The sequence below is a fragment of the Macaca thibetana genome, chromosome 5 (genome assembly GCF_024542745.1).
Source record: "Macaca thibetana thibetana isolate TM-01 chromosome 5, ASM2454274v1, whole genome shotgun sequence".
Classification (NCBI taxonomy): Eukaryota; Metazoa; Chordata; class Mammalia; order Primates; family Cercopithecidae; genus Macaca; species Macaca thibetana.
This window is the reverse complement of record NC_065582.1, coordinates 132,903,564-132,927,804: the sequence shown is the minus strand read 5'-3', so window position 1 is coordinate 132,927,804 and position 24,241 is coordinate 132,903,564. Positions and strand designations below refer to the sequence as shown.

General features: G+C 35.9%; 1 protein-coding gene and 1 long non-coding RNA gene across 2 annotated transcripts in view; one reads left to right on the top strand and one right to left on the bottom strand.

Moving 5' to 3' along the window:
* The window catches only part of LOC126955443 (uncharacterized), a 41,319-nt gene extending 39,267 nt beyond the window's left edge, over nucleotides 1–2,052 (top strand). Inside the window, exons 3-4 of the long non-coding RNA XR_007725928.1 lie at nucleotides 116–155; nucleotides 1,955–2,052. This is a non-coding gene — a long non-coding RNA (uncharacterized LOC126955443). The remainder of the gene's footprint in view (nucleotides 1–115; nucleotides 156–1,954) is intronic.
* The window catches only part of CFAP299 (cilia and flagella associated protein 299), a 650,508-nt gene that overhangs the window by 204,208 nt on the left and 422,059 nt on the right, over nucleotides 1–24,241 (bottom strand). The gene's annotated exons all lie outside the window — the stretch shown is intronic.

Here is a 24,241-nt window from a genome sequence, read left to right as displayed (position 1 = left end):
CCAATAATAGATAAATAAGTAAGGTGATGAAAGTTAGAAGAAAGGTAGAGTTGAATACTGAAAACACTGCTAAATGAGCTACAATAGTCTCCCACTATCTGTGATTTCCTTTCAGCAATTTCTGTTACCCATGGTCAACTGAGGTCTGAAAATCGGTGAGTATAGTACAAGGAGTTTTGAGGAGAAAGAGAGATTGTATTCATATAACTTTTATTATAGCATATTGTTATACTTGTTCTATTTATTAATAGTCACCATTATTTACCTCTTTGTCTAATTTATAAATTAAACTTTATTATATATATAGGAAGATACATGTGTATATTGTACATAGAGGAAAATACATGTATGTATTTGCATATGTAAGTATAGGAAAAACATAGTACATTTAGGGTTCAGTACTATTCTCTGCTTCGGGCATTCACTGAGGGTCTTGGAATATATCCTTTGGATAAGTGAGGACAGCTGTATTGACCTTATTATATTACCCTGGGTTTACAGAAATGCAACATAATTCATATCTCCTTAGAACTGAAATTCACTCTTTTAATGCATACATGTAAACATACACATACATATTTTAACAAATTGACACTCTACTTAAGATTCTTAAATCTAGGAGTTAAATAAGAATGAGACAATGGTTTCATAGCAATTTGCAAGGTCAAATTTGATGAGATCAGGCAAAATTTTAGTCAAATAGTGTTTTCTGGCACTCACAAAATCCTAACATTCATGCTAATTTGTTTTGTTTTGTTTGTTTTGGTTGGTTGGTTATTTTGAACTAGTATGGTATATAGTAAAGAGAACAAAGGAAGTGGAGTCAAAAGGCCTGGAGAAGCCATAAAGTTTTTCAGAACCTCAATGACATTCTCTGCAAAAGAGGAATAATATTCCTCTCCAGTCTGTGTGTCTGTATGTGTGTCTGAAGACTATATAAAAATGTTGTTAAAGTGGTGTATTATCTGCAGTTATCTCATAAATGAAACAAAACTAGTCTTCCGCCATCATCAATGATTTCTTATTGTATCTATGTAAAAATTTAATTATCCTAAACACAAGATAATTGTTAAAAAACCAGCAAATTATTTTCATCTGTATAAGTACAATCTTAGTCCTGAATAACAGTTTAGCTTACTCCAGTATTCTATTGTAAAATGTATTGTCTGTATGAAATTTAGAGCTATTTTCTCATAGTATTTGATCTCTATTGTTGTTAACACTTTATACTGCTGCAGACATTTTAACTTTATAGGTGATTGGAGTTTTTTCATCCAGTTGTTTTAAAGATTTTATTTTTGTCTTTGGTGTTAAACATTTTCACTAAGATGTGTCTAGGTGATGGCTTATTTTCATTTCTCCTGCAGTTAACTTATTGTGCTTCTCAAGTCATAAGATTCATGAGTTTCATCTATTCAGAAAATGTTTAGCTATCATTTTTTTCAAGTAATGACTCACTGCCATTCTCTATATGCTATTCTTCTGTGAAATTATAGGAGATGTGTGTTGTACATTTTGGTTTTATTGTCTGTATGTCAAAACCTCTTTCCTGATTTCCAAGTTTTATCTCTGTATTGCATTCTAGGTAATTTACTGAATTCTATAGTCTCAATTCATAATTTATCTTTTTAGTTTAATATTATTTACCTTGTCCACTGAGATAGGATAAATCACATAAAAATACTAAATCCTCTTTAATTGTTATACAGTATTTTTATTTCATTTTAGAAAATCATTTAGTTTTTGTTTAAATTTATTTTTATAGCATCTTATTATTTCTAAGGGTACAATTCTTTTTGTTTTTATACCTATTCATTTAAAAATATTATTTTTAGGTTCTCAATCAAATTTTGTTAAATTTTTGAAACTATGATACTTCACTATTTCTTGGTGTGTTTTGTACATTTTTATTGTGAGCTCATCTTTAGTAGCATTGTTTCTGTTTTTTCTATAGGAATCACATTCAGCCTGGATGTGGAATTACCTTTTGAAAGAGGCTTAGTATACCTTTTGTGCCAGCAAAGTCAGATACCTTCTCTGAATAAAGACCAACTTCATGAGAATGTTTCAGCATGAGGCTTCCTGGACCACATGACTATAGTACCTTTTAGATCCCAATATGGGCAAGGACCATGTCCAGAGTTTTGATTTTTCAGATAGTCTTTTTATTTTCCCTCATATGCAGGACCTTGGAAAAGACAGATGAACAGCTTTTCTTAATTTAATCCTGTGCCATGAGGCAGATTATTTCTTTTCTTTATTATTACTATTATACTTGAATTTATGGGATATGTGTGCAGAATGTGCAGGTTTATTACATAGATATACATGTGACATAGTGGTTTGCTGCACCCATCAACCTGTCATCTAGATTTTAACACATTAAGTATTTGTCCTTATGCTATCCCTCCCTTTGGAACCCCCAACCCCTCCACAGGCCCTGGTGTGTGTTGTTCCCCTCCCTGTGTCCATATGTGCTCATTGTTCAGCTCCCATTTATGAGTGAGAACATGCAGTGTTTGGTTTTCTGTTCCTGTGTTACTTTGCTGAGAATGATGGTTTCCAGCTTCATCCATGTCCCTGCAAAGGACATGAACTCATACTTTTTTATGGCTTCATAGTATTCCATGGTGTATATGTGCCACATTTTCTTTATCCAGTTTATCATTGATGGGCATTTGGGTTGGTTCCAAGTCTTTGCTATTGTGAACAGTGCCGCAATAAACATACATGTGCATGTGTCTTTATAGTAGCACGATTTATAATACTTTGGGTATATACCCAGTAATGGGATCACTGAGTCAAATAGTATTTCTGGTTCTAGATTCTTGAGGAATCACCACACTGTCTTCCACAATGGTTAAATTAATTTATACTCCCACGAACAGTGTAAAAGCGTTCCTATTTCTCTGCATCCTCGCTAGTATCTGTTGTTTCCAGACTTTTTAATGACTACCATTCTAATTGGCATGAGATGGTATCTCGTTGTGGTTTTGATTTGCATTTCTCTAGTGGCCAGTGATGATGAGCTTTTTTCATATTTGTTGGCTGCGTAAATGTATTGTTTTGAGAAGTGTCTGTTCATATCCTTTGCCCACTTTTTGATGTGGTTGTTTTTTTCTTGTAAATTTGTTTAAGTTTCTTGTAGACTCTGGATATTAGCCCTCTGTCAAATGAATAGATTGTAAAATTTTTCTCCCATTCTGTAGGTTGCCTGTTCACTCTGATGATAGTTTCTTTTGCTATGCAGAAATTCTTTAGTTTAATTAGATCCCATTTCTCTATTTTGGCTTTTGTTGCAACTGCTTTTGGTGTTTTAGTCATGAAGTATTTACCCATGTCTATGTCCTGAATGGTATTGCTTAGGTTTTCTTCTAGGATTTTTATGGTTTTAGGTATTACATTTAAGTCTTTAATCCATCTTGACTTAATTTTGGATAAGGTGTAAGGAAGGAGTCCAGTTTCAGTTTACTGCATATGACTAGCTAGTTTTCCCAGCACCATTTATTAAATAGGGGATCCTTTCCCCATTGCTTGTTTTTGTCAGGTTTGTTGAAGATCTAATGGTTGCAGATGTGTAGTGTTATTTCTGAGGCCTCTGTTCTGTTTCATTGGTCTATGTATCTGTTTTGGTGCTAGTACCATGCTGTTTTGGTTACTACAGCCTTATATTATAGTTTGAAGTCAGGTAGCGTGATGCCTCCAGATTTGTTCTTTTTGCTTAGGATTGTCTTGGCTATATGAGCTCTTTTTTGGTTCCACATGAAATTTAAAGTAGTTTTTTCTAGTTCTGTGAAGAACGTCAATGGTGTTCTTGATGGGAATAGCAATGAATCTATAAGTTGCTTTGGGCAGTATGCCCGTTTTCACCATATTGATTCTTCCTATACATGAGCATGGAATGTTTTCCCATTTGTTTGTGTCCTCTCTTAGTTCCTTGGGCAGTGGTTTGTAGTTCTCCTTGAAGAGGACCTTCTCATCCCTTTTAAGTTGTGTTTCTAGGTATTTTATTTTCTTTGTAGCAATTGTGAATGAGAGTTCACTCATGATTTGACTCTCTGTTTGTCTGTTGTTGGTATATAGGAATACTTGTGATTTTTGCACATTGATTTTGCATCCTGAGACTTTGCTGAATTTGCTTATCAGCTTAAGGAGATTTTGGGCTGAGACTATCGGGTTTTCTAAATATACAATCATGTCACCTGCAAACAGAGACAATTTGACTTTCTGTCTTCCTATTCGAGTACACTTTATTTCTTTCTCTTGCCTGATTGCTCGAGGCAGATTATTTCTAACTTACTCTTTTACAGAAGGTGCATATCATAGACTGAGTTTGCTGGAAAACAGATAGAGTTTAGTGTTCAAGCCATTTGTTAGGAAATGTTCTTGGGATTAACACCTGTGGAAGGAAAAGAAAGAAAATAAGATTTGAAAGAGAAAGAAGTTGAGCTGTGATCCAGTTACATCAGCTGCCTCAGCTGACCCTATGTACAGCTTTGGAGTTGGTATGGGCTCTATAGCTGTTTCCTATTGCGGAAAGGTCAGGACTTTTTTTACCCCTCTGTCAGTCCATCACTGGATGCTGGCTGCCCTGGGAAAATAGTGTAGCTTTGGTAACACAATTCTCTTTGGCTGAGACAGTTCCCACAGGGAGCTGACAGCAAAAGATTGTTCACCAATCATACCCACAATAACTGTAGTGAGTCTTTTATTCCTGGAAGGGGATATAGCACTCTATCAATCCTACAAAACAGACACAGTACAAGGATCTCAATTCCTCTGCTTAGATCGGCTCTAGAACTCATCTGTTCCCAGATGAGAATTAAAGTTATGTTCTAACTTACTGAAATTAAAATTACTAACTTTATTTCCATCACACTTCACTCCCTATACCAGGACCAGGTACACTGATAGTTCATGAGCTTCTAGTTCCACCTTACAATTATTGGAGTCAACTAAACCAAGATGTTTTTGGAAGTATGATACTCAGACAATAGGACTGTCTGAGGCAAAATGTGAAATATACTATTTATTTCTGGTACTTTTCTTTCTTGTAATTTTATCTACAAGGTCAAATTTTTGGTTGTTATATTTCCTTCTGTCAGAATTTCTATGGAAATAGGAAAGTTTTTCATGTTATTTTAGTACATCAGCGTGCAGAAAAGGAAAGATATATTTTCAGTTTTTTAAACATAACCTGAGGTTATCAGTATTGTATAAGATGTTTTTTATATATATATATGTGTTAGCTCCATGAGTAAATGCTTCAGCAATAAAATTATCCGTTACCTACTGATTTAAAGTTATGTTTTTATTATATTTGAATCCCAAACATGTATAAACATGTACACAAATACTTAAACACTGAAATCTGTTTTTGTATTTTTTTATTTGTCTCCATTAACTGCTTGTCTATTTCCATACTAAAATTATATTGATTTGGTGTTTGTAGATTCATAATTTATTTTACTATGAAAGGTGCTCATATGCTCTCCTAATATTTTCTTAGGATAACAAGTTATTACTTAAAACAAACATTAAAATCCCATTTCAAATGTACAAAGCTCCCATGAGAAATTTGATTGGAGTTTATTACATTATTCAAAGTCTACATATTCTTGTTGATTTTATTTGTCTAATTATTTATTCTTATTAATGCAATACTACAAGTTTTAAAATAAAGTTAATTATAGTTGTAGGTGAAACCTTTTGCTTTTTTCCTATGTATATTTTGCAGTCATGTACTTTATTGAATACACATTCTAGTTTTTATAGCCTGTGTATTTTAATCTAAGGTGAAGTATTTCTTCCTTCCATACACATATATTAATATTTCAGCTTCAAAAATACAGTATATCATTGTAGATAAAGCTCAACCATGCTATTAATAACTATATGAAGTAATGCATAATTGTGGTTTCTTTGGCATTGTAATTCTAAGCAAAATTCCATTGTCTTTTAGTTTATAAGTGAGTCTTCCTATATTTCTCTTTGAAAACAAATACAACAATGGTGACCACCCAGAAGTAAAGAAGTTGTTACTAGGAGGAAAGAAAGTTTTGGTAAACACATGCTCTTGTTTATGTTATACTTTTAGACAAATTTAAATAGAGATTTACAATAAAATGAAATTTTCATCAGATTTAATTATTTTTAAAACATCTGCTTTGAGGCAATAATACCAATTAAAGCACACTTTAGGATCAGGGAAATTTTAAAATGGCATGCCTTTTTGAATGACTGAATTGCTATCAAAATGAGTACTGGAGCAGGAAAAATTTAAATCCATTTATAACAATTTACAAAATAAAGAGGAATTTGTTCATCAATGATTAGCTATTCCTCCCGGGACTCGGCATTCCAGGTATACTGATGCTTTCACTTGTCCCAACACACGCTGTCTCTCACTCTGTGCCATTTCACATGTGAATTTCTTTCCCTGGGTTCCCTCCCCGTTCATCGCCTGCACCCATCCATCAGGTATCAGTTCAAATGTCCCATTGCTCGGGAAGACTTCCCTAGTGACTCTATTGCAAGGGCTTCGTCTACTCTCTTAATTTTACCTTTAATTCTCTCTAAATTTTACTTTATGTGTTTCTTATATTTGTGTTCTTGAAAAAATCTTGAACTTTGAGGAAAAGAGACAATCTTGCTTAGAATTGTATCTTCAACAACTAGCAAAGAGCCTGCAAGTAGTAACTTCTTCTTAAATAATTGCAGGATAAATGAATTAATATACATATGATCTTTAAAAATAGCAGTGTGGTAGTTCTGTACTATGTCATCTTAGCCAAACTGAAACCATGTTTCTCAGGATCTCATTGCCTGTATAGCTCTTGGTTAAAGTTAGGTATGAGAAAAATTTGCACAAGGCCATGACACTTTCAATGTCACTGTGGTTACATATGGTGGGAAAGATGCAGAGGTAGTGGTGGCTCCCAGTTTGTCTTTATTCTCTCTTGCTCTGTGACCAGCTCTTCTTCCTTCCAGGCACCAATACCTCAGCTTCTTCCACAATTATGTCTAATTCCATTATGCCATTATTTTCATAATAGTTCTGCTTTTCTGATCAAATCCTGTCTGACACAAATAATAATAATCACTAAAGTATTTCTTTCTCTTTCATATTATTTCATAAATTTTAAATGAAGTTAAAAATGTAAATATTCAAAATTAAGGTTAGTGATTTCCTATTTGATTTTATTGCAGAAAAATATTGAATTAATTTAGAAATTTAAAAAGATAGCCTATCTTTATAAAGAGTTAATGAAAAAGCATAAAATTGACTAAATCAAAGTAAGCTTAGTAACATTTTTTCTCTCGCCCTGGATACATTTCCAAGGTCAGAGAAAAAAGACTTGTAAAGAGGCTGCTTGCAGCTGTGGACAAACATCTGTATGACATAATCCCAAAGACAAAATTGCTATGATGAGATCTATAGGTTTACAAAAAAGCATGCTTAAGGAGACATAGGTCATTATTAGGTGAATAAAGTTAAGGAAAATTTGTCTTGGAATTTATTAGACTACTAAATAAATTCAGTATAGAAGTTATGTAAAGTCATAATTATTTTTATTTGTATTAAGTCTCTGTAAAACTGGCATCAAGTAATTCCAGGTTGTATACTCGAACAACAACAAAATAATTTTATAAAGAAATAAAATAATGGTGGTGTCAAACCTGCCATGGATATACAATAGTCAATATTACTAATTTGATCTTTTCCCCATTTCTTAACTTAGGTGAGAATGGTAATCAGAAGGAGAAAAATACAACAATAAAACAAAACAAATAAAAACTGCTCACATTTTTCTTTCATGGATTTTAAGCACAACCATGATGACAATTACCCACCACTCAAAAGTTTGTAATGGCTAGAGAATAAAGTTCAAACTATAACCAGGGCATTTAAGGTTTTCCCTTTAATCAGACCTCAAACTATCACTTTCAGTCTTCTTTCCTATAACCTTACCTAATATACATTTTGCCATGTAGTTATTGTACACATTCTATATCCCCTGGTGGACCATGAGTGCTTTGAAGACCAGGTCTATATATTGGTCAGCTTTGTATCCTCTTTAGAGTCTATAGGCAGTGTCAGTACATAAGAGATATTCATCATATAAATAAATGAATAACAGATGTGAAATAAGTGATTTGAACCATGCTGGAAAAAGTAAGAAGTTTTAGGCATGAATATTACACAAATCAAGTTTTATGTCTTTTTGTGGCCATCACTTATTTTTTAAATGTATATATTGAAATGTTTTAAATATGTGTATATTTTTTGAAATCATTTGAAGTTCAATATTTCTTCTCCAGGATTAATCTTAAGAATAAGCATCTATGATAGTATGAAAACATCAATAATATTTTTGTGCCATTTTAATATTTAGAGGATTTATTTTGATCAATACAATTTGTCCTGATTTTACCCATATTTAAGAAAGTTTACCTCTGCTTTATGGTCATCTTTGACGTATAATACTCTGTTTGGCTAGCCTTAGAAAACATGCCTTTACATGACAGCTGTGCATTTTTTGCCATCGAATGAACAAACATTTTAGGAAGGGGAATGCTGATATATCTGTATTAGTATCATTTAATTCCAAAATGCTGTCATTTAGACATTCCTTATTATCCTCTATGGTTCTTATTATAAGTATGTTATGGAACATAGGTCTATGAGGAAGTGATAGAAACAGGAGGCAGGGAAATTCTGGGCTGAAGAGAGTGGGTCCCTGGCGAGAGCCCACTCTCAAGCCTGGAACCATGGCCCAAAGTGACAACGTATATCTCTGTTTTCCCACTCAAACGTTGCCTTTTCCCAAACTACCTATGGCCCTCCCTTCCCCCCATCCTATGCCCATAAAAACCCAGACTCAGCTGGCAGAGAGAGGAGAAGCGACTGTACGTCGGAGCCTATGACTGACCATTGAAGAGAAGCTTGACTTCAGAGGGACAGCTTGAAGGCATAGCTTTCGAGAGGCATCTGGCCAGGGACAGCCAGACTCCAGGAGAAGATTACCTTCCCTCTCTGTCCCCTTTTCAGCTCCCCTGCCCACTGAAAGCCACTTTCATCAGAATAAAATTACCCACATTTACCACCTTTGATTCATTCATGAGACCTCACTCCTCCTGGATGTTGGACAAGAACTCAGGTCCGGGTGCAAAAGGCTGTCACACTGACCCTCCACTGAGCTGTTAACACTTAAGCCATCCGTAGAAGGCAATGCTAAACGGGCACTGTATTCCTTCTGGGGCTTCAGGGGTCACAGGCATGCCTGCTCCAGTCGCTGCCACAGGGCCTGCACAAAGTTATGCTCCTGCCGGTTTCCAAAGGTGCTTTCTCCAGCTCCTTCACCTGCTCACCTGTGCTCCCCCTCCCGTGAGGGTTAGAACACAGTGGGTTCCAGTAAGTGGAGTTTTCCCCAACTGGCTCTGAAGCACCCGGCTAGGTCCAGAGTCCATGTATTCCAGTTCCCACCCACAAAGGGGTCAGGGAAATACCCTACTTTAGAAGTATCCATTTAGTTCAAATGAGACTGCTTAAATGAAAACAAACAAACAAACAAACAAAACCCCTGACTTGTTAAAAACAGTAATGTTTCACAATGAAATAATGTCAATATTAACTTGCTAATATCTAATATCACTAGATGAACAGACCGAATAACGGAATCCTAGCTCTGGTAAGAAACTATAGAGGGCTTCAGGATAGAAAGATTGCCTCAACATTAGTAAGACTATAAAAGAATATAAGTTTGGTATAAACATGTTAGTGATCAGAAAATGTTTTAGATAAATAAATATAAGTAAAAATAATAGAAATTCCCTACTATAACCTCTTTGAAATATTTGTCCCCTAATTTCTTATAAATTTAATTGCTCATAATCATGAGAAAAACAATTTTAAAATTACTTTTAATAGAACTTTGAATATTAAACAATTTTTTGGTCAATAAGAAATTTTAAACAATTGAACTTTCAGTAGTTATCAAATATCTTACATTTTATTTCCAATTGCAATTTTGGTTTTTTTTTTTTAAAGAAATCTAATTTCTCTTATGTGAATTAATGAAGATAGCCTAAAAATTGACTTACTGGAACAAAAGAAAAATCAAACTTTGATAGGTTGTGATTATATAAAAATAGTATTAACTAATGTGAAGCTTGAGTGATCTTATTTATTATTCTAAACTTTCACTTATTTATTTATTATTCTAAAACTATTCTTCATATGAAATGGTTAAAATCCAAACCATGGTGTTCACATTCTTGGGGAGGTATCAATGTTAGCTTAATGTAATCATGAATGTCAAATCCATTATTTTGTAAATACCCAATATATTTTAGGAGGCCATTAATTCTATGACAATGATTACAACATTTACCTCTTTACATCACATATTCTTTAGTACAATATTTAATCCTTAAAATATTTATAATCTTGATCTAGCTAGATACTTCATATATGACAGAGGTCAGCATTTTTTTTTTCTGTAAATGGATAATAAATATTTCAGGCTTTGTGGGCCATATAGCGCTGTGGCAACCAACTACTCAACTCAGTCATTATAGCATGAAAGCATCCATAAATAACTCATAAACAAATGAGTGTGTGGCTTTGTTCTACTTTATGTATGGACATTGAAATTTAAATGTCATTTTGTATGTGCCACAAAATATTATTATTCTTTTGTTTTTTTTTTAACACTAAAAAGTATAAGAAACATTGTTAGCTTGTAGTCTCTACAAAAACGTAATAATGTAAACAATATTCTTAGCTTGCAGACTGCATTTGGCTTGTGGGCCATAGTTTGCCAACCCCTGATATGGGGTATTGAAGAGTCTGTCAACTGATTTCATTTGTTGAATGACAGTTTCAAGTTCATTGACGGTGCCTAGTCATAGAAAAATAATTTGCTTAAATATATTTTCATGCTTAGGGAAAGAAAAACCACAGTAAGTTTTTATAAAGATAAATGAATCCAATGACACTGTGCAAAGGTAACCAGTCAAATATCTAAACCATACATAGTTCACAAAAAATAACAATTGAAAAGACTTAGGGTGCAGAAAATTAAAAATAAAATCAGCAAAAAAGAGAGTAAAGTATTATACTAATTAGTTTTTCTGATGGAGAATTGTGTGACTCAAGATGGGCACCACTATTTTCTATATTAAAACTACCTAAAATGTAAAGCAAAGGAATATTGATAGACATTGAAAAGATTAAATCTTGATGGAAAATGTGTATACCCCAACAGGGTATACACACTATTCCCTTCATGTCCAAGGAACTGTGTAACTGATGTTTTCTTGACTATGGAAAAAGCAGAGTCTACATATTATAGCTCTGAAATATTTCTTATGATCAAAACTCCGGGCAGGATAGGAGGATGGCCCTAACTGAGACTAGCATTTTGTTCCCGAAAGCACCATAGGAAAGGAACAGTGCTGTTTTTGCCAGAATCACTTTTATTTATTCATAAGAAGTGTAAAAATACTTGCTAGTAAAATGAATTAGGTGGATGTTTCTGCTGGCCACAGAATCCTAATGAAACTGCACTGCTCCTTGCACAGGGATTACAACTTAGAAAAGGGAACATTTGAGTTTCTTAAGCAGTGACGAAGATTTATCTGGGATTTACCATTAATTGGATTATGTTGAATTTCTACTCCCCATCAAGTTCAATGACCACTTTTATTATCCACTTATTACCCTGAAGGGTAAAGGGTGAATTTAATAGTCAAATGGTAGAATCCTCTAAGAAGTCTTCCATGCATTTGTTCTACATGACTTATGGTTCTCTAATTTCTTTCCAAAATTACTTAGCCATAATTTGTAATTGAAAGCACATTAAGACTAGTTCCCAAGTCAATCAAATAAAATGAGAGGAAGTACTAAATTTTACTGTCTTACAAAGAGCTTAACATTTCTCACTCATAATTTTTTATTTGTTTTTTGTTGTTGTTGTTGTTGCTATTGTTAGAACTGACTCCATAGGAGCCAATTTTACATGCAACCTAATGTGTCTTGGTTCTACTCATGTCTCTCAGGCAGCAGGCCAAATACCGTTACATTCAGATTATTTCTATAACATAGTCAGACAAAAATAATAGGGAAATAATATCACTGCCTTATATCCACCACTTCCCTCTTTGTAGTATCATAGATTTTATCTCATTTGATTAATATTCACCTAGAAAAACCTCAGACTGAACTTTTATTAACTCCAGATCTCCGGGACAAGATCTCTTGTTGTGTCTTGACAATTAAAGACTTGAAAGTTAATATCTATTCTCACATAGGAAGTAGGAAAGAACATTGTTTCCTCCCTTACAACAACAAAACCTTGAACAGTATGCAAACACAACACTTTTCCTGAACTCATTAGAGAGTTAAAATCACAAACCAAGTAACTAACATGAAATACAAGAAAAGAGAGGCATCTCTAAAGACAGAATGCAAGCACGTGCATACCTGGAGCAGATAGCAATGAACCCTTGGAAAAAGAGCATTTTTAACAAATTGCTGAAGACTAGGTGTGAGATAGCAAGAGAACGTAGAACACTTGGAAGCCGCAGACACAAGAAAAAATATCATAATTTATACTAGCTCTCAAGCTGTTCTTGCAATAAACACCAATAAAAGTCATGAGAAAGCCTCCAAAAATGTGCAGACCTATTGGAGTTTAAGAGCAACCACTGTAAAAAAGGCACAAAACCCTGTGCAGATCCATCTTCTCATTTTCCCCTTGAAAACCTACTACAATGGGAAGAATGGAAGTACAAAACACTGAGATGACTCTACTTCAATACTCATTGACAAAATGCTGCCTAAGACCAAGGCTTAATCAGCACAATCAAGAATGCTTCTATCTCCTACCCACAGCAAGATAGCAAGTATTAAGGAACAGTGGTCTTACTCAAGGTAGAGGAATAAGAGCTTGTTGGAAAACACTCTAAGACATAGGACAAAGGAAAGACCTAAAGGTGAAGGTGGAGCAGATATTGAAACAAACCCTTTAGGAAACAAGCTCCTACCCTAAATACAAGGTAATACTACAAAAATTTGAAGCCCATGGTGCACTAATAACTCTCCACACTACAGCGCTAGAAGAAGGAAAGACATGCCCAGTTCTAGGCATAAAATTTATTTACTCTTGTCTCTATCATCCCACACAGTATGTTCAGTTCACAACAACAACAACATCCACAAGATTGCAAGGCATACAAAAAAATAAGAAAAAAGACTCATGGACTGGAGACAAAGCAATCAACAGAAACAGACTCAGATATAACAGTATTGTTTGAAATATCTAACAGTAGGTTTAAAATTTCTATGATTAATGTGTTAAAGATTCTAGTGGAAAATGTAGAGAGCATGAAGATTTAGGGGAGTAATTTTAGCAGGAAGAAGGAAACCATAAGAAATAATCAAATGGAAATGCTAAAATTAAAACGAACAAACAAATAAACATGGGAAAGGAGATGAGAAGTGCCTTCAAATGGTTCCTTGTTGGACTTAACATAGCAGAAAAAAGAATCAGTGAACTTGAAGAAAATTCAATTGAAATGTCCCAAACTCAAGAGCAAAGAGGAGGGAAAAAATAAACAACAAAACATAGCATCCAAAACATGCAGGCATTATCTAAGACTCCAACATATGTGTAACAGGAATTGCAAAAGGAGAAGAGAAAGAAAATAAATCAGTAGAAATATTTGAAGAAATAAATGGCTGAGAATTTCCCAAAATTAATGTCAGACACTAAATCACAAAGAAACTCAGAGCATACCAAGCATGATAGATTAAAACGAAACAAACAAACAGAAAACCAATATCATATACAAACTACTAAAGCCAAAAACAGGGACAGTCTTGATGACAACCAGAGAAAAAGGGCACATTACATACAGAGGAAAAGAAATAATAATTACAGAAGAATTATATAAAACAAATTATATAAACCATAAGATGATGAAGTAATATCTCTAAAATCCTCATAGGAAAAAAACCTGTCAATCTAGGATTATAAAATCACCAAAAATATTTATAAAAATTAAGGAAAAATAAATACTTTTGTAGACAAAAAATAAACAGAAACATTTCATTGCCAGCAGACTTTCACTATACAAAATATTTTTAAAAGTTCTTAAAGCATAAGGAATATTTTCCAAGACAAAAACTTAGACCTACACAAATTAACAAAGAAAACAGATAATGGAATAACGGATGTCACATATAAAATTAATTTTTTTATATTTGCATTTGCTTTAAAATACAAATGTGCTAAAGGAGAGTATCAGTGTATTATGTTATTACATATGTAAAATCAAAATGTATGACAATAATAGCACAACGATAAGGATGAATTTGAAATAATCTGTTGTAAGGTTTTACACTATAGACAAAGTTGCATATTTTTTTTTTTTTTTTTTTTTTTTTTTTTTTGGAGACGGAGTCTCGCTCTGTCGCCCAGGCTGGAGTGCTATGGCCGGATCTCAGCTCACTGCAAGCTCCGCCTCCCGGGTCTACGCCATTCTCCTGCCTCAGCCCCCCGAGTAGCTGGGACTACAGGCGCCCGCCACCTCGCCCGGCTAGTTTTTTGTATTTTTTAGTAGAGATGGGGTTTCACTGTGTTAGCCAGGATGGTCTCGATCTCCTGACCTCGTGATCTGCCCGTCTCGGCCTCCCAAAGTGCTGGGATTACAGGCTTGAGCCACTGCGCCCGGCCCACATATTATTTTAAAATAGGCATTAACTTATTAATAATATATATTATATTTTAAAATCTAGTGTAATCAACAGAATAGATTTAAAGGGGTCATATAAATATAAAGCCAATAGTGGAGATAAAATAAAATTATAAAAAATACTTAATTCATACAAAAGGAGGCAGAGAAGAGGTACAAAGAAACAACAAAAAGCAATTCGTAAGGTCACAGATTTGCCACATTTAAATGAGTAATAATATTGTGTAAATTATATAATCACACTATAAGACTGAGATTGTCAAACAGATAAAAAAAGCAAAACCCAACTCTATGCTGTTTACAAAAAAGCACACCTTAAGTATAAAGACATAAATATATTAAAAGGAAAAGGAAGAAAAAATATATAGCATGAAAACTTAATGAAATATATATATTGTATTATATATACATATATGGCACAATGAAACACAATGAAAGAAAACTGGGAGGATCCACAATGGCTAATTAGAAACAACTGTGGGCCGGGCGCGGTGGCTCAAGCCTGTAATCCCAGCACTTTGGGAGGCCGAGACGGGCGGATCACGAGGTCAGGAGATCGAGACCATCCTGGCTAACACAGTGAAACCCCGTCTCTACTAAAAAAATACAAAAAAAAAAAAAAAAAAAAAAAATAGAAACAACTGTGGTCTGTGGCACTCAGGAAGAGGAATGAAAAGGGGCAAGTGAATTCAGCACCTTCCACGGAAATATCTAGGTTCTCGCATTGGAACTGATTAACCAAACAACTCAACCCATGGAGAAGGAAGAAAAGTGAGGGGGGTGCAGGAGATGGCCTACTGGGGAGTGGCACAGAGCCAAAGTAGCCTCACCCCCAAAGCCAAGGGAAGCAGTGAGTGATTGAAACCACACTTCTCTCAAAGATCTTTGCAACCTGTGGATCAGGAGAACCCCCTGTGAGCCCACACCACCAGGGCCTTGGGTCTGACACACAGAGCTGTGTGGAGTCTCAGCAGAGCAGCAGCTCAGGCACCCACAGAAACTCAGGAGTTTTACATACTCTGGCCCCAGGATCCCTGCAAGGCAGGAAACACATCTGTCCATATCCCTAGGAAAGGGGTTGAATCCAGAGAGCCAAGCAGCATCATTCTGTGGGCCCCACTTCTAATTCACCTCACAAGTTAAAAGCCACTGGCTTCGAATTCCAGCCAGACAATGACGACAGGCTGGAATCTGCCTGAGGCAGGGTTTAAGTTCCCAGAGCAGTGGGTCAGGAAGGGGGCCACAGTCTCTTCAGTTCAGTAGACTCAGTTATTCCAGCCTGCCGGCTTTGGCAAATACAAATGATCCTGATGAGAAACAGTCCCCCACAACAGCACAGCTGCCTTGCTGGATTTTGGCAAGACTGCTTCTTTAAGTGGGATCTGGATCCATTCCTCCTCACTGAGTGGGCCTTGATATGGGGGCTTCAGCCACTCCCGCTATGGTTCTATGGCTAGGACTCTAATTAGAGCCCTAGCCTGGGATGGAGCTCCCAGGGGGAGGGGCAGCTGTCACCTCTGCAGTTGGGTTGACTCAGCCATACTAGCCTGCCAGCTTTGGAGAATACAGAGGATCTGCATGAGGAAAGGTCCCTCCCAACATAGCACACCTGCTCTACCAAAATTAGCCAGACTGCTTCTTTAAGCAGGTCCCTCAAGCCATTCCTCCTGACTTAGTAAGACCTCCCAATAGGGGTCCCCAGCCTCCTCCTACAGGTGTGTTCAGACTGGCAACAGGTCAGTAGACCCTGGGAGAAAGCTTCCAGAAGAAGCTGCTGGCTGCTACCTTTGCTGTTTCACAGCCTTCACTGGTGATACCTCTAGGTACAGGAGAAAAAACAAGGCAACTGGGTCTGGAGTAAACGTCCAGCAAACTGCAGCAGCACTGTGGTAGAGTTGGCCTGACTGTTACAAGAAAAGCAAACAAACAGAAAACAAGAACAATAACCACATCAACAAATAAGGACCCCAGAAAACCTCATTCAAAGGTCAGCAACCTCAAAGATCAAAGCTAGATAAGCCCACAAAGATAATAATCAATGCAAAAATGCTGGAAACTCAGAAAGCCAGAGTGTGTCTCCTCCAGATGACCAGGACACCCCTCCAGCAAGGGCACAGAACTGGGCTGAGGCTGAGGTGGCTGAATTGACAGACGTAGGTTTCAGAAGGTGGGTAATAACGAAATTCACTGAGCTAAAAGAGCATGTTGTAACTCAATACAAAGAAGCTAAGAATCATGATAAAACGATCCAGGAGCTGATAGACAGAATAGCCAGTTTAGAGAGAAACATAACTGACTTGATGGAACTAAAATACCCAACACAAGAGCTCTACAATGCAATCATAAGTATAGATAGCAGAATAGACCAAGTGGAGGAAAGAATCTCAGAACTTGAAGACTGACTTTCTGAAACAAGATAGCCAGACAAGAATAGAGAAAAAAGAATAAAGAGGAATGGACAAAACCTCTGAGAAATATGGGATTGTGTAGAGACCAAACCTATGACTAACTGGGGTACCTCAAAGACATGGAGAGAATGGAACCAAGCTGGAAAACATACTTTAGGATATCATCCAGGAGAACCTTCCCAATCTAGCGAGACAGGTCAACATTCAAATTCAGGACATGCAGAGAACCCCAGGAAGATACTGCATGAGAAAACCCACCCCAAGATACATAATCATCAGATTCTCCAAGGTCAAAATAAAAGTAAAAATGTTAAGGGTGGTGAGAGAGAAAGGCCAGGTCACCTACAAAGAAAATCTCATCGGACTAACAGCAGGCCCCTCAGTGGAAACCCAGAAGAGATTGGGGGCCAATATTCAACATTCTAAAAAGAATTTCCAACCCAGAATTTTATATCCGGCCAAACCAAGTTTCATAAGCAAAGAAGAAATAAGATAATTTTCAGATAAGCAAATGTTTAGGGAAGTCATCATCACCAGGCCTGCCTTGCAAGAACTCTTGAAGGGAGCACTAAATATGGAAAGGAAAAACCATTACCAGTCACTACAAAAACACCTTGAAGTACAGAGACCAGTGACACTATGAAGCCACTACATAAACAAATCTGGAAAATGACCAGCTAGTATCATGATGACAGGATCAAATTCACACATAACAATACTAGCCTTAAATATAAATGGGCTAAGTGCCCCAATTAAAAGATGCAGAATGGCAAGCTGGATAAAGAGCCAAGACTCATTAGTATACTCTCTTCAAGTGACTCATCTCAAGTGCAAAGACAGACATAGGCTCAAAATAAAGGATGGAAGAAAATTACCGAGCAAATGGAAAACAGAAAAAATTAGGGGTTGCAATCCTAGTTTCTGACAAAACAGATTCTAAACCAACAAAAATAAAAAAAGACAAAGAAGGGCATTACATAATGGTAAAGGGTTGAATTCAACAAGAAGACTTAACTATCCTAACTGTATTTTCACCCAGTATAGTAGCAAATGTTTCATAAAGCAAGTTCTCAGAGACCTACAAAGAGACTTAGACTCTCTCACAATAATAGTGGGAGATTTTAGCACCCAACTAACAATATTAGACAGATCATCAAGACAGAAATCTGGCAAAGATATTCAGGACCTGAATTCAGCTCTGAATCAAGTAGACCTAATAGATATCTAGAGAACTCTCCACCCCCAAACAATAGAATATACATTCCTCTTGCCATCACATGGCACTTACTCTAAAATTGATCACACAATTGGAAGTAAATCACTCCTTAGCAAATGCAGAAGAACTGAAATCATGAGAAATAGTCTCTCAGACCATGGCACAATCAAATTAGAACTCAAGATTAAGAAATTCCCTCAAAACCACACAACTGAAAATTCAACAACCTTCTCCTGAATGACTCATGGATAAATAATTACATTAAGATAGAAATCAAGAAGTTCTTTGAAACTAAGGAGAACAAGAAGAAAGCATACCAGACTCTCTAAGATGGAGCTAAAGCACTGTTAAAAGGGAAAGTTATAGCACTAAATGCCCACATCAAAGAGCTAGAAAAAGCTCAAATTAACAAACTAATATCTCAACTAGAAGAACTATAGAACCAAGAGCAAACAAACCCCAAAGCTAGCAGAAGACAAGGAATAAGATTGGAGCTGAACTGACAGAGATAGAGACATGAAAAACCCTTCAAAAAATCAACAAATCCAGGAGGCGGTTTTTTTTTTTTTTTTTTTTTTTTTTTGGAAAACATTAATGAAATAGATAGACTGCTAGCTAGACTAATAAAGAAGAAAAGAGGGAAGACTCAAACACAATCAAAAGTGATAAAGGGAATAGCACCACTGACCCCACAGAAATACAAACAACCATCAGTGAACACTGCAAACACCTCCATGCACATAAACTAGAAAATCTAGAAGAAATGGATAAATTTCTGGACATATACATTATCCCAAGACTGAACCAGGATGAAATTGAATCCCTGAGTAGAAATAACAAGTTCTGAAACTGAGGAAATAATAAATAACCTACCAACCAAAAACAAACAAACAAAGCCCAGGGCCATATGAAATCACAGCTGAATTCTACCAGAGGTACAAAGAAGACCTGGTACCATTTCTACTAAAACTATTCCAAAAAATTGAAAAGGAGAGACTCCTCCATAACTAATTCTATGAGGCCAGCATCATCCTGACATCAAAACCTGGCAGAGAGACAATGAAAAAGAAAACTTCAGGCCAATATCCTTCATGAACATCAAAGTAAAAATCCTCAATAAAATACTGGTAAACTGAATCCAGTAGCACATCAAAAGGCTTATCTGCCACAATCAAGTTTGCTTCATCCCCAGGATGTAAGGTTGGTTAAACACATGCAAATCAATAAATATGATTCATCGCATAAACAGAACTAAAGACAGAAGCCACATGATCATCTCAATAGATGAAGAAAAGGCCTTTGATAAAATTCAACATCCCTTTATATTAAAAACTCTCAATAAACTAGGTATTCATGGAACATATCTCAAAATAATAAGAGATATTTATGACAAACCCACAGGCAATATCATATTAAATGGGCAAAAGCTGGAAGCATTTTGCCTGTTTTCTCTTTGAAAACAGGCACAAGACAAGGATGCCCCCTCTCACCACTCCTGTTCAACATAGTATTGGAAGTTCTGGCCAGGGCAATCAGGGAAAAGAAATAAAGTTTATTTAAACAGGAAGAGAAGAAGTCAAATTGTCTGTAGATGACATGATTTTATATTTACAAAACCCCATCATCTCAGCCCAAAAACTCCCTGAACTGATAATCAACTTCAGCAAAATCTCAGGATGCAAAAAGTGCAAAAATAACAAGCATTCCTATACATCAACAATAGGCAAGCAGAAAGCCAAATCATGAATGAACTCCCATTCACAACTGCTACAAAGAGAATAAAATACCTAAGAATAAAGCTAACAAGGAATGTGAAGGACCTCTTCAAGGAGAAATACAAACCACTGCTCAAGGAAATCAGAGAGGACACAAATAAATGGAAAAACATTTCATGCTCATGGATAGGAAGAATCAATATCATGAAAATGGCCATATTGCCCAAAGTAATTTATCGATTCAATGTTATTTCCATCAAACAACCAGTGACACTTTTCACAGAAATATAAAAAAAAACTACTTTAAATTTCATATGGAATCAAAGATAACCCCGTGTAGCCAAGATAATCCGAAGCATAAAGAATAAAGCTGGAGGCATCATGCTATCTGACTTCAAACTGCACTACAAGGCTACAGTAACAAAAACAGCATGATAGTGGCACCAAAACAGACATGTATACCAATGGAGCAGAACAGAGACCTCAGAAATAACACCACACATCTACAACCATCTGATTTTGACAAACCTGACAAAAACAAACAATGCGGAAGGATCTCCTATTCAGTAAATGGTGCTGGGAAAACTGGCTAGGCATATGCAGAAAACTGAAACTGGAACCCTGTCTTACACATTATACAAAAATTAATTCAGGATGGATTAAAGACTTAAATGTAAAACCCCAAACCATAAAACTCTAAAGAAAACCTAGGCAATACCATTCAGGACATTCAGGACATGGGGCAAAGACTTCATGACAAAAACTCCAAAGCAACTGAAACAAAAGCCAAAATTGACAAATGGGATCTAATTAAACTAAAGAGCTCTGTTTTAAACAAAGATTTTTAAAATTACCAGCTACATATTTACCTACCATAAAAGCTATAGCATAGTTGAAGTCATCCATGGATTATCTATTTTATAATCTGTATCAAAACAGACATAATATTTCAAATTTTATATATATATATATAAAATATTCAAATTATATATACAAAATCTTCAAATTATATGTATGTAAGTATATATTTTGAAATCTTATGTCTGTTGTAATACAGATTATTTTATATATATATACATTCTAAAATGAATTATAAATAATCATCTATTAGATGACCAAGTGGTTTGATCATACTTCAATAAGAAGTAATTAAGTCAAAATAACAAGCTTGATGTACATATAAACTGTGTGAGATAAAAGATCAATTTTAGTGATCTACACATACACCTTGTTAGCCTTCCATTTTGGCTAAAATTAATATTAGTACCACTTTTAGAAATTTCTTCTTCATTATATGCCAATTTCAATTGGGCTATGAATTCTTATTGTGGAGTGTAACAGAAGTAAAAGAGAACACGTGGTAAAAGAAAATAGAGCCAGGTACTAGAGATTAGGTTTTTACCAACTCTTAGAGCTGCGTAGTTCCTTTGGACCAGAAGGGATAAAGAGGCACTAAAGACAATTTTCAACTACTCAATTGTTTTGATTAATGAAATTACAACTTTATTATTATTATTGTCATTCTTGTTTCAATCTTGAACTTTGTTGTTATCAATATAAACCAGTAAATATATCATGTCTTTAATGAAATGCTCTATATGAAATTTCAGTCTTGTTATTTTAAAAGCCCATTAGGTTTTATCTCTCAATACTTTTTCAATTTACAATGTTTGAAATGGCTTTTAGACATGAAGTCCTTGCCCATGCCTATGTCCTGAATGGTATTACCTAGGTTTTCTTCTAGGGTTTTTATGGTATTAGGTCTAACATTTAAGTCTCTAATCCATCTTGAATTAATTTTTTTTTTTTTTTTTTTGAGACGGAGTCTCGCTCTGTCGCCCAGGCTGGAGTGCAGTGGCGCGATCTCGGCTCACTGCAAGCTCCGCCTCCCGGGTTCCCGCCATTCTCCTGCCTCAGCCTCCCGAGTAGCTGGGACTACAGGCGCCCACAACCGCGCCCGGCTAATTTTTTGTATTTTTAGTAGAGACGGGGTTTCACCGTGGTCTCGATCTCCTGACCTTGTGATCCGCCCGCCTCGGCCTCCCAAAGTGCTGGGATTACAGGCGTGAGCCACCGCGCCCGGCCTTGAATTAATTTTCATATAAGGAGTAAGGAAAGGATCCAGTTTCAGCTTTCTACTTATGGCTAACCAATTTTCCCAGCACCATTTATTAAATAGGGAATCCTTTCCCCATTTCTTGTTTTTCTCAGGTTTGTCAAAGATCAGATGGCTGTAGATGTGTGGTATTATTTCTGAGGACTCTGTTCTGTTCCATTGGTCTATATCTCTGTTTTGGTACCAGTGCCATGCTGTTTTAGTTACTATAGCCTTGTAGTATAGTTTGAAGTCAGGTAGTGTGATGCCTCCAGCTTTGCTCTTTTGACTTAGGATTGTCTCGGCAATGCGGGCTCTTTTTTGGTTTCATATGAACTTTAAAGCAGTTTTTTCCAATTCTGTGAAGAAACTCATTGGTAGCTTGATGGGGATAGCATTGAATCTATACCTTGGGCAGTATGGCCATTTTCACAATATTGATTCTTCCTATCCATGAGCATGGTATGCTCTTCCATTTGTTTGTGTCCTCTTTTATTTCACTGAGCAGTGGTTTGTAGTTCTCCTTAAAGAGGTCCTTTATATCCCTTGTAAGTTGGATTCCTAGGTATTTTATTCTCTTGGAAGCAATTGTGAATGGAAGTTCATTCATGATTTGGCTCTCTGTTTGTCTGTTACTGGTGTATAAGAATGCTTGTGATTTTTGCACATTAATTGTGTATCCTGAGACTTTGCTGAAGTTGCTTATCAGCTTAAGGAGATTTTGGGCTGAGACAATGGGGTTTTCTCAATATACAATCATGTCATCTGCAAACAGAGACACTTTGACTTCTTCTTTTCCTAACTGAATACCCTTGATTTCTTTCTCTTGCCTGATTGCCCTAGCCAGAACTTCCAACACTATGTTGAATAGGAGTGGGGAGAGAGGGTATCCCTGTCTTGTGCCAGTTTTCAAGGGGAATTTTTCCAGTTTTTGCCCATTCAGTATGATATTGGCTGTGGGTTTGTCATAAATAGCTCTTATTATTTTGAGGTACGTTCCATCAATACCGAATTTATTGAGCGTTTTGAGCATGAAGGGCTGTTGAATTTTGTCAAAGGCCTTTTCTGCATCTATTGAGATAATCATGTGGTTTTTGTCTTTGGTTCTGTTCATATGCTGGATTACATTTATTGATTTGCATATGTTGAACCAGCCTTGCATCCCAGGGATGAAGCCCACTTGATCATGGTGGATAAGCTTTTTGATGTGCTGCTGAATCCGGTTTGCCAGTATTTTATTGAGGATTTTTGCATCAATGTTCATCAGGGATATTGGTCTAAAATTCTCTTTTTTTGTTGTGTCTCTGCCAGGCTTTGGTATCAGGATGATGTTGGCCTCATAAAATGAGTTAGGGAGGATTCTGTCTTTTCCTATTGATTGGAATAGTTTCAGAAGGAATGGTACCAGCTCCTCCTTGTACCTCTGGTAGAATTCAGCTGTGAATCCATCTGGTCCTGGACTTATTTTGGGTGGTAGGCTATTAATTATTGCCTCAATTTCAGAGCCTGCTATTGGTCTATTCAGGAATTCAGCTTCTTCCCGGTTTAGTCTTGGGAGAGTGTAAGTGTCCAGGAAATTATCCATTTCTTCTAGATTTTCTAGTTTATTTGCATAGAGGTGTTTATAGTATTCTCTGATGGTAGTTTGTATTTACCAAAAGCAACGGCAACAAAAGACAAAATTGACAAATGGGATCTAATTAAACTGAAGAGCTTCTGCACAGCAAAAGAAACTATCATCAGAGTGAACAGGCAACCTACAGAATGATAGAAAATTTTTGCAATCTACTCATCTGACAAAGGGCTAATATCCAGAACCTACAAAGAACTCAAACAAATTTACAAGAAAAAAACAAACAACCCCATCAAAAAGTGGGCAAAGGATATGAACGGACATTTCTCAAAAGAAGACATTCATACAGCCAACAGACACATGAAAAAATGCTCATCATCACTGGCCATCAGAGAAATGCAAATCAAAACCACAATGAGATACCATCTCACACCAGTTAGAATGGCAATCATTAAAAAATCAGGAAACAACAGG